At 43.6% G+C, this 18376-nt stretch overlaps 1 long non-coding RNA gene across 1 annotated transcript in view; it reads right to left on the bottom strand.

Annotated features, from left to right (window-relative positions):
* Positions 1–15637, bottom strand: part of LOC137166384 (uncharacterized) — a 38874-nt gene extending 23237 nt beyond the window's left edge. The window contains exons 1-3 of the long non-coding RNA XR_010923680.1: positions 15531–15637; positions 2538–2627; positions 1669–1746 (exon numbers count right to left, since the gene is read on the bottom strand). This is a non-coding gene — a long non-coding RNA (uncharacterized lncRNA). The remainder of the gene's footprint in view (positions 1–1668; positions 1747–2537; positions 2628–15530) is intronic.
* Positions 15638–18376: the final 2739 nt, after the last annotated feature.

Raw genomic sequence — 18376 nt, 5'->3', positions numbered from 1 at the left:
TGAAGACATACCCTCAGTCAGTGTGGTTAACCTCACTTGAACCTCACATGGATCCTCCTCTCACCATTGTGCTGGAGTACAACAATCTTGTGCCTCGTGCTAGGCAAGGACTTGAGGAAAGAGACCATTAGGAGTAGGTGTGAAACTGCAAAATAGCTGGAAGAGACAGAGGAGGAGAAAGACCTGGGTGTATTGGTTGATCACAAGATGACTATGAGCTTCCAATGTGATGCGGCCATGAAAAAGACTAATGCAGTCCTAGGATGCATCAGGCGAGGTATTTCCAGTAGAGACAGGGGAAGTGTTATTACCATTATATAAGGCACTGGTGAGACCTCATCTGGAATACTTGTGCAATTCTGGTCTCCCATGTGTAAGAGAGATGAATTCAAACTGGAACAGATGCTGAGAAGGGCTACTCGGATGAACAAAGGAATGGAGAACCTAACGTACACGAGAAGACACAAGGAGCTTGGCTTGTTTAGCCTAACAAAATGGAGACTATGGGGAGATATGATTGCTCTCTATAAAAACATCAGAGGAATAAACACCAGGGAGGGAGAGGAGTTATTTAATTTAAGTGCCAATGCTGACATAAGAATAAATGGATATAAACTGGCCATGAACAAGTTTAGGCTTGAAATTAGATGAAGGTTTCTAATCATCAGAGGAATGAAGTTGTGGAGCAGCCTTCCAAGAGGAGCAGTGGCGGGGAAATCCTAACTGGCTGCAAGACTGAGCTTGATAAATGTATGGAAGGGATGGTATAATTGGGCTGCCTACAGTGACATGTGGCTCATCTGTGACTGCTTATAGCAACATCCTCAATGGCCAGAAATGGGGCACTACGTGGGGAGGGTTCTGAGTAACTACTGAGAATTCTTTCCTGGGTGTTTAGCTTGAGGGTCTTGCCCACATGTGCAGGATCCAACTGATCACCATATTTGGGGTTGGGAAGGAATTTTCCCCCAGGTCAGATTGACAGAGACCCTGGGCATTTTTCACCTTCCTCAGCAGCAAGGGGCATGGGTCACTTGCTGGTTTAAACTAGTGTAAATGGTGAATTCTCTGCAACTTGAAATCTTTAAATCATGATCTGAGGACTTCAGTAACTCAGCCAGAGCTTAGGGGGTCTATTACAGGAGTGGGTAGGTGAGGTTCTGTAGCCTGCAATAGACAGGAGTTCAGACTAGATGATCATGATGGTCCCTTCTGGCATTAAAGTCTACGAGTCCAATAAAGCAGATGGGCCAAAGTCTCCTGTGGTGTAAGACAAAAAAGACTTAAAGAAAAACTACAGGCTGGGAATAGGCAGAAAAATGGATTAAAGGCATCTATTACTGACAGGGGCTCGTGTGTAAGTAGATGGGGCTTATTCCACAGACTAACCACAGCTTTAACAGTAAAAATGGCTTACATTATTGGTCAGGAGGCGGCACTGGTAGAAGAAAATTTAGACTCGATAAAAGAAAAAGCTGCCTAATGGTAAAGTACATTAGGCTGTGAAATAATCTCCAGAGGAAAGCTGTGAAAAGGATCAGACATTTATATGGATAACAAGAATATCCAGAATTATAATAATGATAAACATTTGGGAAGGAAAATTAAACCTCAGGCTTCAGGGCATAAGGCAATCTCTACGTACAAGAGATCTGGATGACACCTCACCTGGGGATGGAGGGGCAGATTATCCCACATCTGCTGCCCACATCTGACATCTTCCTGTGTAACATCTGGTGCGGGACCCTGCAGAGAAAGGACAGTGGACTAAATGCACCTTGGGTCTGATCCAGTCTGGCAATTCCAGTGTTCCTATGAAAGCCTCATCACTTGACTAATTTAAAATAGGGCAGAGCAAAGCACTGGAGGTATACTGTAGGGAATGGTCCTGCCCCAACAAAGGAATGAGTTAGGTCAGTGGTTTCCAATCACAGGCACATGTACCAGACACATGGATGTCAGGCTTTTGTTATCAATGCTTTAAAGTACCCTTCCGACCCTTACTAATGACCTTCTGTGCTAGGCCCTGAAATACCACTGCTGCCTGACTGCGGTGAGGAGACTGGGGCTTGTAGCAGTGCAAGCTCCGTGCCAGAACATGGAAACATGGATGTGATGCAGGAGGCATCGCTTATTTCCGTGATTTTCATTTTTTTTATAATATTTTTAAGGCATTTTAAGAGAGGATTCCATCTATGCAGGTAACTCGCTTGCCTCATTGCCCTTCCCCAGACTGTAATCATAATTATTATTTGTATTGCAGTAGCACATAAAGTCTCCAACCAAGACTGGGACACTGGTGTGCTAGATGCTGTACAAACACAGAGTGAAAGACATGTCTTGCCTCAGAAAGCTGATGATCTAAACAGACAAAAGAGACAGAGGGGAAAGAGAGATCCAGTGACCCAACGACACCCACCAAGTTATGACAGAGAAGAGAAGAGAGGACCCAGGTCTCGAGTTCCTAGCCAGCGCCCTATTCACTGAACCACACTACACCCCCTGTGCAGAACACCACACAGCACAATCTTTCTCACCTGTTGCACTTTTCCTGGTGCAGCTGCTGGTGGGAGAGCATCAATCAAAACTGGGTGATGCTCTTACTGAAGCATCCCTGTCTGTGAAATCTGCAAAATCAAATGGACCATATTCAGTCCTGGAGTAAACACATTCCCATCAAATGTAATGGAAGATGCACCTGATTATGCAGGGGCTGAATGTAGTCCTATACACTTACTATGCACATGAAGCAGCTATATGTACATTCCTTTACCCTATTTCTAAACGAAATCTTTTTAAATCTTTTTAAAAATCTTGTAAAAACATTTGTAAGAGCAGTTAACGCACTGTGGGATATGGAATAACACAGTAACAGCCACATTTCTTGCCCAGCCCAAAGCAAGACTCAGCAACATTAGAGAGGCTACAAAGGCAGAAAACTCAGCAGTAATGGGACATTTCAACTATTTCCATATTGACTGGATGCGTAACACCTTAGGACCGGATGCAGAGAGAAAATTTCTAGACACCATTAATGACTACTTCTTGGAGAAGCTTGTCCTGGAACCCACCAGGGGAGAGGCAACGCCTGATTTTGTCCTAAGTGGCGCACAGGATCTGGTCCATGAAGTGAATTTAGCTAAACCACTCAGTAATACTGACCCTAATGTGATTAAATTCAACATCCTGGTAGCGGAAAAATGTCAAAGAAACCCACAACAGTAGCATTTAACTTCAAAAAGGGGAACTATACAAAACTGAGGAAACTAGTTAAACAGAAATTAAAAGGAACAGTTGCAAAAGTGAAATGCCTGCAGCCTGCATGGAGGCTATTTAAAAACACCATAACAAAGACTCAAACTAAATATATACCCCAAATTTAAAAAAAATATGAAATTGATCAAAAAACCGCCACCATAGCTGAACAGCAGAGTAAAAAACGTGGTTGGAGACAAAATAAGGCATTCTTTAAAAACTGGAAGACAAATCCTACTGAGGAAAATAGAAAGGAGCATAAACACTGACAAGTCAAGTGTTAAAGTATAATTAGGCAGGACAAAAAAGAATTTGAAGAGCAACTACCAAAGACACAAAAAATAATAGCAAAAACCCCCCAGAAAAAAGCTTAAGTACATCACAAGCAGGAAGCCTGCCAACCAGTCAGTGGGGTCACTGGACAATTGAGGTGCTAAAGGAGCACTCAGGGAAGACAAAGCTACTGTGGAGAAACTAAATGAATTCCTTGCATTAGTCTTCACTGCGGAGGATGTGAGGGAGATTCCCACACCTGAGCCATTCTTTTTAGGTGACAAATCTGAGGAACTGTCCCTATCCCAGACAGAGGTGTCATTAAAGGAGGTTTTGGAACAAACTGATAAATTAAACAGTAATAAATCATCAGGAGCAGATGGGACTCACCCAAGAGTTCTGAAGGAACTCAGAAATGAAACTGCAGAACTACTAACTGGTATGTAATCAATCGCTTAAATCAGATTCTGTACCTGATGACTAGAGGGTAGATAACATAACGCCTAATTTTAAAAAAGGCTCCAGAGGCTATCCTGGCACTTATAGGCTGGTAAGCCTAACTTCAATACCAGGCACATTGGTTGAAACTGTGGTAAAGAAGAGAATTATAGACGAACAGGATATGTTAGGGAGGAGTCAATCCAGCTTTCTCAAAAAAGATATATTAAAATTGGAAAAGAGAAGGGCAACAAAAATTATTAGGGGTATGGAAAAGCTTCCATATTAGGAGCGGTTAAAAAGACTGGGACTATTTAGCCTGGAAAAGAGATAACTAAGGAGGGATATGATAGACGGCCATAAAATCATGAAGGGTGTGGAGAAAGTGAATATGGAAGTGTTTTTTACCCCTTCACATAACACAAAAACCAAGGGTCACCCCATGAAATTAGTAGGCAGCAGGTTTAAAACAAATAAAAGGAAATACTTCTTCATACAGTGCACAGCCAATCTGTAGAACTTGTTGTCAGATGATATTGTGAAGGCCAAAACTATAACTGGATTCAAGAAAGGATTAGATAAGTTCATGGAGGATATGTCCATCAGTGGCTGTTAGCCAAGATGTTCAGGGATGCAACCCCATGCTCTGGGTGTCCTTACGCCTTTGCCTGCCAGATACTGGGACTGAACAACAGGGGATGGATCATTCGATGATTGCCCTTTTCTGTTCATTCCCTTTGAAGCATCTGGCATTGGCCACTGTTGGAAGACAGGATACTGGGCTAGATGAACCATTGGTCTGACCCTGTGTGGCCTTTCTTATGTTCCTATGTTCTTAGCCAAATTAAAGATCCACAACAGAAAGTGGTTCTTTGGGATCTGAGAGGGGTGAAGACACAGCGCTAGGATGTGATTACTGCGAGGCAATCCCCCAAGAACACCCAGATAACATTTGTATAGCTCACAGGAAACTGAATGTCCTTCGTGCAAAATGCAGTTTGAAACTGACAGTAGCTTACTTAACCAATTCTTCCAAGGAAAGTGGATCAGCTGGGAGCAGAGGTGTTGGGTATTATTTATTTGTGTTACACTAGTGCACAGAACAAAAGGGAAGTACAGACCCTCTCTGGAAGGACCCCTAACCCCACTCTACCTGCCTGCTAACTCCCAACAAGGGAGGGCTTTAGCCAAAGCCATTTATTTTAATCATGAACATTACTTACTATATTTCATATTTGTTAAAACAATTACATATTATTTACTGGTCAAACAAGCTTGGGTCAGGAGTCACCTGACATTGTCATAGTGTGGAGCACCTCTTCATAGCCTTACTTCCCTTCGCGTCTGGCATGGGGTGAGGTAGGGGAAAGGGAGGGCATATTCCCTTTCTTTACTTAGGGACTGTCTTTTTGTTCTATGTATGTGCTTAGCACAATGGGGTCCTGGTCCATGACTAGTGCTCCCTGGACAACTACAGTGATACAATAATCAATAATAATAATGACATAACATCCCTATGGCAACTACAATTATTGCTAACAGGGAAGTATTTAATGGGTTGGTTTTTTTAGCTTCTTTGAATACAGTTTTGCATCAGGAATCAAAGAGGAGAGGCAGCACTATAGAGATGACAATATGACTGGTGAATATTGCCTGGGCTATCCATTTCTGTACTTCTGGTTCTTTTATTGTTTTCTGGTTCATGCTTTTGCTTTATATATGTTTGTATATGAAAGATTCTGTTATAAAGTCTCTTTTGTTGCATCATATACAAGTCTGTAATGGACTGCCCAGATACCATTTAGATGGGCACTTTAGAAATGCATGTAATATCATCATCCTTCACCCAGTGGCACATAAAAAAAAAGAAGCTCCACATGCTACTGTATGTGCAGATCTGGCTATGTTCTGTGATTGTCCGGAACACAGATTCTCAATGCACATCAAAGCCCTGCTCTCAAAGCAGAGCCAAGCCAGAAGACAGCATCTGGGTTACAGCCTGGAGGTGCATGAAGGATTCAAACTGTGTCAGATGGGTGAGAGCTGGGTAATAGGCAATGCACAGGGGTTTCTGGAAGCAATGAATTAGATCTGGTTTGTGGCACCAGAGTGATCTTTGCTGAATGTGAAAAGTAAAATAAACACTGTGCATCTTTTCAGCGGTATAGTGCACAATAGTATCAACACCTTCTGCAAGAGGGTGCTTCTCTGCTGCATTAGTGACAAATCTACTCTAGCCAGCTAGTTTGTATACCCTGAGGCACTGAGGTTATTACATCAGCTCGGAACCATAGTCTGTGCGCATCCATGGGTCAATAACCTGTTAAGTCACTATGTAATACTCGTTCCTTCTCTAGTAGGATAGGTCCTTGTATATAGAGGAAAAAGGACTTAGGTCCCCTCAGCTCATTCCTCAGCCTCTGGAATGGATTAAAGGTAGCAAGCATGGCGGCAGCATGCTCAGCTCCTGGTGAGAACTTCACACCCTACTCCAGCAATTGTACTGTGCAGTATTGGAGCAGCTATGTGCTCTTAGGGGTCCCCTACCCTGCCCCGCCGAGCCAGAAGGACAGTTTCCATGACACAGGGCAGGGAATAAGCTACAAACAAATGGGAGGTGGGCGAAGACCAAAGGGATCCTTGGGGTCTGGGAGGCATGTGAAGAATAACCTGCAGACAAGAGTCTTGAAGCATTTGTTTTGAAACTAGGCCCATGCCCCTTGTGCATCTTTCACATACCTTTATATAAAGTGTTCCATGGATTTCGCAATGAGACAATAACAAAAGTCAGTCACATTTTAGGTTTTCCCAGAAGGACAATGTCCCAGATTGACAGGTACCATAACAGTGAGTTTGCTACTAGGTAAGTGTTTCAAATATATGCTCTCTAACACACACCGCATCTGCTATGCAAAATGCCAGAAAATAAGTCTTTTCAATATACTTATGAGCTTAAAAGTAGTGCTTTGAACTCTATCTCTGAAAGGCTTGGCATCTGGCAATGAAAGCTAAGAGGTTCATGTGATGGGAGGGATCCTGACCAGGCTGAGTAACTTCTGACAAGCACCATAACCCTAAGGCACTGCTGGCTCTACACTTGATTTTGGATCATGCTGCTGTTACAGAGGAAGTGAGCATATGATCATCACAAGACTGTCCTAATGTTTGAGAATGTTACATCGTCCCAATCACCTAAGGGGTCCCATTCAGTGAGTCTACATGGAACTAGCAATAAGGGTCCAACAAATAAGAAAATGGGAGGGATGCCCCAAGAGCTTTAGAATGGGACTTAGGTCTCCAGTTCACTGGCGCAAATATAGCCCAGGTCAGTTGTGAATAGAAATGGTTACCATCAAATACTTCCTTAGTGGCCTATGTGAAATGAGTTTGATTGGGATGGTCCAATGCCCAGTCCTGTCAGTCTGATTCCCAAACGTCCACATAAAAAACTGGCATTACAGATAGTACTAATTGGCATCTTTGTGGACAGTTTCAGCAGAGAGGCCAAAAATTAAACAGGCAATGTGCAATGAACTCCTCTTTCTCCCGTAGTGATGGTCCTGCCAGGTCATGGAGCGTGCACACTGAGGGTGGGGGGCAATGTGTGGGAAAGCTTGCCCTTTCCCGGCTGGTTTGGTACCTATCCTGAGAATTGAGGTTTTAGAATAGAAGACTGGCAATCCAGCACCTTTCACCTGCCCTAAATTCACACAAAAACTCAAATGGGTGTAAAATATCCACTAGTCTTTATCTCAACCAGTAACCAATAATTAATGTATCTCTGGTGCCAAACTGATATATGTTTATTCTGATGCACATGCTGTACAATGCAGTATATTTGTGTAACCGCCTCTGTACTCCTAGTGAATGAACCCAGAGTAAAGAATAAACTATACATGGTAAAGAGAACATGTATATGAACATGAATACCATGGGTCAGAAAAACATAGCAATGGCCATAGAGGATCAGACCAATGGTCCATCTAGCCCAGTATCCTGTCTTCTGACAGTGGCCACTGCCAGACTCTTCAGAGGGAATGAACAGATCAGTGAAATAATCAGGTGATCCATCCCCCGTGACCCAGTCCCAGCTTCTGTTAGAGGTTTAGGAACCCATAGAGCATGGAGTTGTGTTCCTGAACATCTTGACTAATTGATAGTTTTGGCCTTCACAATATGCCATAGTAATGAGTTCCACAGGTTGACTATGCAATGTGTGAAGAAATACTTCCTTGTTTGTTTTAAACCGGCTACCTATTAATTTCAGCAGGTGATACCTAGTTCTTGTGTTATGTGAATGGGCAAATAACACTTCTCAACTCACTTTTTCCATAACAATCATGGTGTTATAGCGATCTATCATATCCCATTTTAGTAGTATCTCTTCTAAGATGAACAGTCCCAGACTTTTTAATTTCCTCTAGTATAAGCTGATATTTTCAGAGAACTATCCACGATGACTCCAAGATCTTTTTCTTGAGTGGAAATAACTAATTTAGACCCCATCATTTTGTATGTATAGTTGGGATAATGTTTTCCAATGTGCATTATTACTTTGTATTTAATAGTGAATTTCATCTGCCATTTTTTGTCCATTCACCCAGTTTAATGAAATCCCTTTGTAACTTTTCGCAGTCAACTTTTGGACTTAACTATCTTGAGCAATTGTGTACTGTCTGCAAATTTTGCCACCTCACAGTTGAACCCCTTTATCATATTATTTATGAATATGTTGAACAGCACAGGTCCCAGTACAGAACCTTGGGGGATCCTGCTATTTATCTCTCTTCATTGTGAAAACTGATCATTTATTCCTACCCTTTATTTCCTAGCTTTAAATTAGTGTCTGATCCAGGAGATGGCCTTCCCTCTTGTCCCATGACTGCTTAGTTTGCTTAAGAACCTTTGATGTGGGACCATGTCAACAGCTTTCTCAAAGTCCAAGTACACTATATCCATTGGATCACACTCGACCACGTTTGCTGATACCCTTAAAGACTTCTAATAGATTGGTGAGGCATGATTTCCCTTTACAAAAGCCATGTTGATGCTTCCCCAACATAACGTGTCCGTATATGTGTCTGATAGTTCTGTTCTTTACTATAGTTTCAACCAAGTGTGTTTTTAATCAATCCTATGTTGCAAGTGGGTTCAGCTGACACAGCTGTGTTTGGAGGGTAGAAGGGCCTGAAATTATATGATTTAATTCCTTTTTGCTACAAACAGTTGAAAAACTAAATATATTTTAACGGGAGATGGTCGTGCCCTTTTCCAACTTCATCGTCTTTGCGGCAACCAGGTGTCCAGACTCTGAAGGGTCGACCTTCTCTTCCTGACAAAACCCAGTATGTTAATGTGGAAGATCTCCAACCAAGCCACCACTGTGGATCTCAGAAGCCAGCTACTGTTCCTGGAAGATATCTTTGGCTTAACTATACCTTCTAGTCCAGGCCCTAGCTATTCTCTTGGGTCCCTGTGAGCAGAATGTCTGCTGAGAAATAGGTGGGGAATCTCACCTAGCTAAAGTGTGGCTGAGAAAATACAATTAAACTTCTTATGGCCTAGTCCTTACTGGACTGAATAAACCATCAGAAAATATAAGTGACTGTCTCGCCTCTTAACAGCAGCATAGTGGAGAAAGAGGAGGGTATGCTCTTGTTCAACCAGGAATTAATTCAGGGAAGTTTTGTGGCCTGTATTAAGCAGGAGTTCAAATTAGATGATCACAATGGTCTCTTCTGGGTTTATAGTATATGAATCTAGGGCATGGTTAGTGAGCGATAAACAGGGCGTATACAGTTGCTCTCTACTGTAGTGGTAAAGGGATGCTACTTGTATAAAGAAGAACCTAGCTCTGGGTTTTTGGACAAAAATTATTTAAAAAACAGATTAAATAAGTAAATAAATAACAATACCAGCAAAAATAATCTTTCATTACCACACAGAAGAGTGGTGCTTGGACCTTTACAACTGCACAAGGTACACAATGCATCCCTTTGCATGTCCTGGGACTCAGGAATACCAGTAGATAACAAAAGCTTCTCCCTTTATTCATCAGAGTCAGAGTGATGCAGGAGTTTCAGTTGGTGAGAAAAAAAAAATATGAAGATTGAATGTATGTCTCCCACATAATAATGTGAAGGGATGCAGGCATGGGGTGGGCTTTTATGTCATCCACTGTCTGTGTCTCCTGCACTACTAATCTGTCTCTGCATCTTTAGAAAATTATCTGAGAGGTCTACACATCCAAATTCCTCATCTGGTGACCTTCTTCATTTCAGCCTGACCTTGAGATGCTACAAAATTGAGCAACTTAGAAGGAAGCAGGAATATTAAGGTGCCTAGAGTTACCAACAATCAATTTAACAACATGTTTGCTTTGAAATGACAGCTCTCTCTGCAGAAAGTAGGTCATTTTTTCAGCATCAAATTCAATGAGATGCAGAGAGCATAGCTATGTTTGTTTTAACCGGTTATTCCAGTTACCAGGCAATTCCTGTTTGTTTTAAATAAAATTATGCTTTGAAGTGAATAATCCTGGAGCAAAGGGTGCGGTTAAATCATTCCTTTACCTAAACAGGTAACATGTGTCTAAGCTGGCTATTCGTATTTCATCTAATTAATAGAACATAAACCAGGGCCAGTGAAAGAACTACACTCACCATATTTCATATCGTACACCAGTCACTACCTGCTGCAGAGGCCAGGAACCTTCAGATTCTTGAAATATTGCATGTTTGTCAGCCACCAAATAAATGGATGGAGGGGGCCCCAGGATAGCTACATTATATCTGGGGCATCTCCAGCCTCTGGAGCAACTCAGGACTTAGAGGGCTGGGTTTAAGGGTGGCTTGAAGCCACCTTAAAACCCTGACCCCAGGCTACGAGTTCTGTGCTGTTCTTCTAAGTGTACATCTACACAGCAAAAAACCCTGTGGCAGCAAGTCTCAGAGCCTGGGTCAACTGACTCGGGCTTGGGGGGCTCAAGCTGTGGATCTAAATATTGCAGTGTAGAGATTCCCACTTACGCTGGAGCCTGGGTTCTGGGACCCACTCACCACATCTGGTTTAGGAGCTTAGACCCCACCTGAGGCCCAACATCTACACTGCTATTTTTAGCCCTGCAGCTCAACCCCCATGAGCCCAAGGCAGTTGACCCAGGCTCTGAGACTTGCTGCTGCACGGTTGGTTTGGAGAGATTTTTGGTGGGTTTTTTTGCTGTGTAAACGTACTCTAAGGGGCTCAGCACAGCATCTCACCCAGAGATTTGGCCTGGGGACAAGGTAAGAACAGATGCAATCGGGACACTTTCTGAACACACTGGTCCAGCTGTCTAGCTGGCATAAATCAGCATAGGTCCAATGAAGTAATTGACCTCAATTGTACACCAATCAATGTACACCAGCTGAGGATCTGACCCAGTGCAACCTAAAAACAATGTAATTCTCAAGCAAGGATTCTGTCCTAGCAGAATAAAACAGAGAGGGCCCAGTTCTCCACCTTGTTTCATCAGTTTTATGCCAGTGCAACTCCACTGAGATCAAATGAACAGAAGACAGGGCAATGGGACAGAGAGTCAGGCATTCTACGTCAAGTATTCTACATCAAGGTGAATACCTCTGTAGCCCTCTACAAAACCAACACCTAGTGCTATGGGCTCAAGTCCTAGTAAGGATTATTGATTATAGAACTTCCCAACCCAGTTTTTACCCTTGGTTACATTTGGTCCAAGCCCACTGAAGGAGAACAAGAGAGCAAAGGGGCAGGAGAGGAAAGAGAGCACACAAGGAACTTTGCTAAATCTTGTCCTCCCTCCCTGCAGAAGGAATCTGCTGCATATCATCACATGGAGGAAAAAGTCACTCTCTCCAGCGATGGCTTTATAACATTCAGGCAGTAAAGCTTCCCCAATGACTTCCTTAAGCACAGAGCCTCCCCTCTGGTTCCTTCCCCTAGAATGGGGAGAAAAATCAGGCTGCGCCACCGCTCTGGTAGGGAATCAGATCATGAATTGCTATCATGAACCCTTTTCTTGTCTTGAGTCTTACACTCAGCCCTGCACCCCTCAATCTTTTGGCAGCTAAGAGCTGAATAAAATAAAACATAATTGCTGTTTGGAAATCCATTATTAAGCAATGTGGCTGGAGCGACACTCCCTGTTTACAGCAACAGAATTCCTGAACAGGGTTAACAACCTATGTTGCCTAATGAGCTTTTCTCACCCTTTTTGCATGAGAAAGAGAACACCTCTTCCAACATGTCTTTAACTGCAAACTGACACTTTTGTCTTGGAAGAGAGTCAGTTACACTAGATTGTCTTCCTCCTGCTGTTTTATGTTGCAATTGATTAGTTTTAATGAGCTGAGGTGTTAAAGGTCAACTTTGTTATTTACATATTTATATTTGGAATCTCTAATACCTGTTGCAACAGCCAGTACAGGGACTTGGAATGAAAATTTCTCTTTTGATTGTGTTTGACCTTTTCTACTTAGCAAACATCCTTTTTCTCTTTCTAATGGGTGGAAGCTACTTTAACTTCCTCTTTGATAACTATTTCCCCTCTCATGTACACCAGTGTAAATCAGAAGTGGCTCCATAGAAGTTGGTGGAGCTTCACTGATATGAAACTAGAGTGAGTGAGAGGCCAAGCCGCCCTTTGTGTATGCACCACCACCACAATCAGCAATGACTGTGGGTACTGGAGAGCCAGCAGGGTGAACTCATGCATTTCTGGGTTGTTAGTGTAACCTATGGGAGAAAGAAATGGGTACCTTTTCAGATTTCTCAGTGGCTAAGTGGAGAATTAATATTTGCAACTGAATTTGGTTTTGGGGAAAAGTTTTGGCTTGACAGCCCTGAAGCTATTTATCCGTCGATCAAGTATAACAAACATCAGCATGTTGCTCAGACTAAAACTAGAGGGACTACCTCTGTAGGTAAGAAGATAATTTCATTTTTAATCCCATTTAGTCCTCAACCTGAGTCTAACAATGATGATATTGATACCAGACTTCTAGGAACAGGAATGAGCTCGCCAAGTAATTTCTAAAATAGTCCTTGCTCGGGTGGTGACAACTTTTAGTCAGTATCAGCCTGGTGAAGTACTACAGGAAAAAGGCTTCATGCATCATTTCCAAGCCTCAGAGCCAGAGAGTGCCCCATATTTGGTTTTGAAATACAGTCAGTGGGTCAAATTAATCCCTGATGTAACTTCGCTGATGTCAATGGGGAGGTTCACCAGGGATGAATAATAACTGCTGTTTTTAGACTCCAGCTGGATTCCTAAAGAGCGTCAAAGTAAGGGAGTCCAAATTGTAGGTGCCAGCTGTTTGATCATTTCCTCATAAGCCATGCAGCACTATGAGTCATAACTCCAGCAGTGCAACCTGGATTGATTCCTGGTTTATTTCTTTTTGAGTTCAGGCTTTTGCCTTGGAAGCAGGAGAAAAGAACAGCTTCCATCCTTCCCTCTGGTTCCTCCACAGGGACTAGAGATTTGCATTTGGGGAGAAGATAAAGAGACAGCATGTAGGCTGGAGAGCAGGTTTCAGCACCCCAATTGCATCTGCCTGTAATTCCAAAACCAGAGTATATATTGCTTTGTTATTGAATGTTACATCTCACATACCTGCCGAGCCCTCAGATGAGGGGCTATTTCTCTCTTCTCTGAAACAACAGGTAGAATTGTCTCCATCCACCAACTAAGAGCCATTTGGATTTTAGAGGCAAGAAACTTGATATGAGTCTGAACAACCCCCTCATATCCCAGCACTTGTCAAAGTCTGGATGATGGTAAGGGTGGAAACCAAATCCTCTTTCCATAATGGGCCAGACCCTACCCCATGATTGGAATGCCTCAAAAGTATAAGGCAGATAGGGGCTGCAAGTTGCAATTCAAAGCCTGTCTCTTAACGAACCAAAGAAAAAGGTGAAGAGAAATATCCCAAAGACAGAAACAAAACCTATGGTGTAAATAAGGCAGAGAGAATGTGGAGCGTGATAAGGCAATATTTCTCAACCTTTCTAGACTACTGTACCCTTTTCAGGCATATGATTTGTCTTGTGTACTCCAAGTTTCACCTCACTTAAAAACTACTTGCTTACAAAGCCAGACCTAAAAATACAAAAGTGTCACAGCACACTATTACTGAAAAATTGCTTACTTTCTCATTTTTACCATATAATTATAAAATAAATTGATTGGAATATAAATACTGTAATCACATTTCAGCATATAATATACAGAGCAGTATAAACAAGTCATTGTCTGTATGAAATTTTAGTTTGTTTTTTAGGTAGCCTGCTGTAAAACTAGACAAATATCTAGATGAGTTGATGTACTCCCTGGAAGACCTCTGCATACCCCCAGTGCTATGTGAACCCCCGGTTGAGCACCACTGGGATAATGAGTCTGTGACCTACATGTTTTAAGATGGTCAGAGACAGACTGATGTACCTCTTGGGACCTCCCTGAAACAACTTCTTCACTGAAACATGGAATGGTTAGCTGATGCCTTTGGCAAGCAGGAGGCTGCCGGGAGCTCCAAGACTCAGATGATGAATGACCTGGCAGAAGCTGTATGCAGCTAGCTCTCCTCTAACCTTCCTGTCCCTCTCAGGCTGCAGAAAGGAAACAAAATGAGCTTCAAGACCTGTGTCCTTTCAATCAGCCCCTTCTGCTCCCCTTTCTGCTCCTGTAGAATTGCCCATTCCTCCCTGGAGTCATTTTCACTGGCACCTGGTTTCTTCCAGGAACTCAGACATTTCACTCCTCTGCCAGCTGCCCAATCAGATGGCAAGGAGTGGAGATTTTTAAGAGAAAGCTAATTAAACATGTTCTATTAAAATCCTTTGTTTTATGAGTTAATTAGGTGAAACATGAAAAACATACACAATACAGGGAGATGCCCAGGCATCAGGGTAGTGGGAGCGTTGTTCTAGAAGCCAGACAAGGCTGATGAAAACATTACTCTTGCTTTTGGAAGAGGAATAGGGACATATTCTTGGCCTGCATGCCACAGCTTGTTTGCTGGGTCTTACTTGAAGACCTGGGAAAACAGTGGTAGAAGGGTTTTACATGTAGACTTCATTGTGGACTTTTGGGGTAGGAATAACCTCTGGAGTTCACCCTGGGAGAGGGGTGCTGTTGTATGTGCACCCCATTTGGCAGTGTAGAAATAAATCCAGGCATACAAAGAGCCAGAATGAAAGCTCTCTATTTGTAGAGCTCCATCTGTCTGCTCTGCACGAGAGCAGCTCCTGAACTAACCAAAATTCCACCTGTGCTGAGCTTCTGAAATTATAAAGAGCCATACAGGGACACATCATTACAAAGGCAGGTGAGTTATACCTTGGTTATTGTCACTGGATCTATCCCTCCCATGTGCCCTCTTGTGGCTGGGAGTCCCCTGAGCCTTCCTGCTAACAAGCTCCCCTTCCTCAGGGCTCTTCAATGACGTTCACACCAAAACAGGCTCACAAGCCTGTCTATCCAGGATTTTACTCAGTCCCCCCCGGCCCCAAAATGGCAAATCACAAGTGGAAAACAACACCATGGCTGTTACCTGCTGGTGCTTCAGCTCTGCCCTCAGGGATTTCTCTCTTCCAAAGCTTACTGCAGGTTTTCCCTCCCTGACAGTCTCAGCAGCACTTCCTCGAATACAACCTACCACCAACACTGCCATTGCAGCTTCCTGCTGCTGGTATAGTGGATTCACCTGATTCAATCCAGGCATGCTTCAGTAATCAGGGCTGGCTAGCTCCAGGCCCTCCAGCCTTCAAGGGTATGTCTACATAGGGATAAAAACTCACAGCTTGGCCACGTCAGCTGACACGGGCTTGAGCTCCGGGGCTGAAAAATTCACCATGCACATGTTTGGGCTCAGACTAGAGCCTGAGCACTGGGACCCTGCAAGGGCGGAGGGTCCCAGAGTGCGGGTTTCAGCCTGAGCCCAAATGTGTGCATGGTGAATTTTGTCAGCCCCGCAGCCCACGCCCTGTGAGCCTGAGTCAGCTGACCTGGGCCAGTCGCAGCCGTGCCACAGGTCTTTTATCTCTGTGTAGACACACCCTAAAAGGTGAGCCACCTTATTACAGTTACCTAGAGGGGTGGGCCTACGATGGATATCTTTGGTGACAGGTCACCTCTTTCTGCCCCCTTTACAATGGTTACACAGGGCTGGTGCAGAGGCTTTAAAATCTTCAGTTGTGGCTGGGGGATGGATTCCCCCAGCATAGGAATTGCGGAGGACTGCTATAAGGCTGCCCTCCAAGGCTCCCATTGCAAGCTGGGGCTTGGGGGGGCATGTTAGGGGTGGGGCTGCAGCACACGACACTGCGGAGATTCTCAGGAATGCTGCAGCCCACAGGGCAGTGCGTGGAGGCTGCTGTAACGTAGACAGGTCCCCAGGTTGTCTAAATTATGCTGGGACTCTCCCTGTCCCCAGGACAGCCCAGCATCAGGTGGGTGCAAAGGTGACTTAAAGCTGTCTCAGCCCCCACCCACCCTGGGCTTAGAGGCACAGCACAGAATTACCATCCTAATGTTTTGCCAGACACAAAAAGCAGCCATATACTTTGGGTCTAAATGACTTCTTATTGGATACTCACAGAAAACCAATGAAGTAAAATCTCCTTGAGAGAGCAAAGTGTGCATTTCTCTCCTCTGTAGCATGAGGCATCTGGACTCAAAACAAAATAGCAGATGCCTGCTGTAGATACCCAGAAATATAAAGATGCAATAAATAGGGCACATGATCATAGCTGTGATGCACACCACATAGCTCATTCTAGTGTCCTGGTGAAATTCCCATGTAACTTATAACATTCTACTCTTCTGTAGAGCCTTTCAGCTGAGGATCTCAAAAAGTTTCACAAAAAATGGGCCAAATTCCTCCTTAATGCAACTCCTCCATAGCTTGAATGAAACCTACTGCACCTGTCCATCATGACACAGCAACTCTAAACAACACTTGAGGATAGGAAGTGAAGAAAGGTGCAGAGGGAATTTAGGGAGGTGGAATGTAATTACCTGAAAGGATGTATGGGCAGGATACAAGAGTTAATGCCCTTGTTCTTACAGAGAGTACCATGTGTCCTTTGACTGTCAGTGGGCAGGCCCTTGATTTTATATCTCATTTGAGAGGATAGCACTTCTAGTATCATGCCGGGAATGTGTCAGAAGGAAGAACTCCATCAACTGAAACACAAACAGCACTTAGGAATTACTTGAACGTCTGCCATCCAAATATTGACTCGGCCAACCACTTCAGGGGGTGGTACCTCTCTAGCATTGTTTCCTTGCAGTGACTCCCCTTAATCACCCTCTCCCCCCACAAACACACACAGTTTTTAGTTCCTGTAGGAGCTATGGTAACCCTCCTCCATGGAGTAGAATGCAATCACACATTCGTAGATTCCAAGGCCAGAAGGGACCATTGTGATCATCTAGTCTGACTTCCCATATAGCACAGGCCATAGAATATCCCCAGCAACAGACTGGTTCGTGAGGGACTGCACTGGAAACACACCCACGTGATGACAATTCCCTGTTTACAATTACACACTGAGACTTACCAGCCTGTTTTTAATCCATTTAAACCATTTAAAACCATTCACAACCACAATATAATTGGTCCCTAAAGACACTGCATGAGATGACAACATCTGTCACATCGCCCCCCTAAAGAAGTGGGCATCACTAGGGGGCTTGATTGCAACTTAGCCGCTGGTTTATTCCCTGGGTGGCGTGAGAGCCAGTACCTTTTATCATTTCAAATTACAACAATTCAGATAACAGACACTCTGCCCTGTAGCCCAATTTCTTTCTCTGTCGCACATCCTTGGAGGTTAAGGCCTGGGACCACTGTGAAGTAATCTTAGCTTCTCTGGGGAGAGGAGGAGTATTGAACCTTGCCTCCAGCTGTGGTGCCCTTTAGCTCCCCCTCCACACTGAATCAAGGTAAGCACATTTCCTCCCCCATCAGGCAATCAGACTAGGGGAAGATGTTCCCCCTCCTTCCCTGCTGTCTCAGATACCAGTTTCTTTGTTAGCTGCAGTGGGGATGCCACCCCCCTTCTCCCTGTCAGCTACTCTAAATGCATTAGAGAGACAATGTGGTGGAGGTAACATCTTTTATTGGACCAACCTGTGTGTGTGAGACAAGTTCATGAGCTACACAGAGCTCTTCTCCTGGTCAGCTCTGTATAAGCTTATCTGTCTCACTCACAGAAGTTGATCCAATAAAAGATATTACTTCACCCACCTTGTCTCTCTAATATCCTGTGACATGGCTACAAAGCTACTGCATACAGCTATTTGCCTTCTGGCTGACACCTTCCTCTGCATGTTTTGAGTCAACCGAGGGAGTTTGAGTCACCTTTTCTGCCTTTCCCAGAAAAAGCTGGATTT

The sequence above is a fragment of the Emydura macquarii genome, unplaced genomic scaffold (assembly GCF_026122565.2).
Source record: "Emydura macquarii macquarii isolate MOO-44397 ecotype Brisbane River unplaced genomic scaffold, CSIRO-AGI_Emac_v2 contig_2846, whole genome shotgun sequence".
In the NCBI taxonomy this organism is placed as follows: Eukaryota; Metazoa; Chordata; order Testudines; family Chelidae; genus Emydura; species Emydura macquarii.
This window is presented reverse-complemented; position numbering and strand designations above follow the sequence as displayed.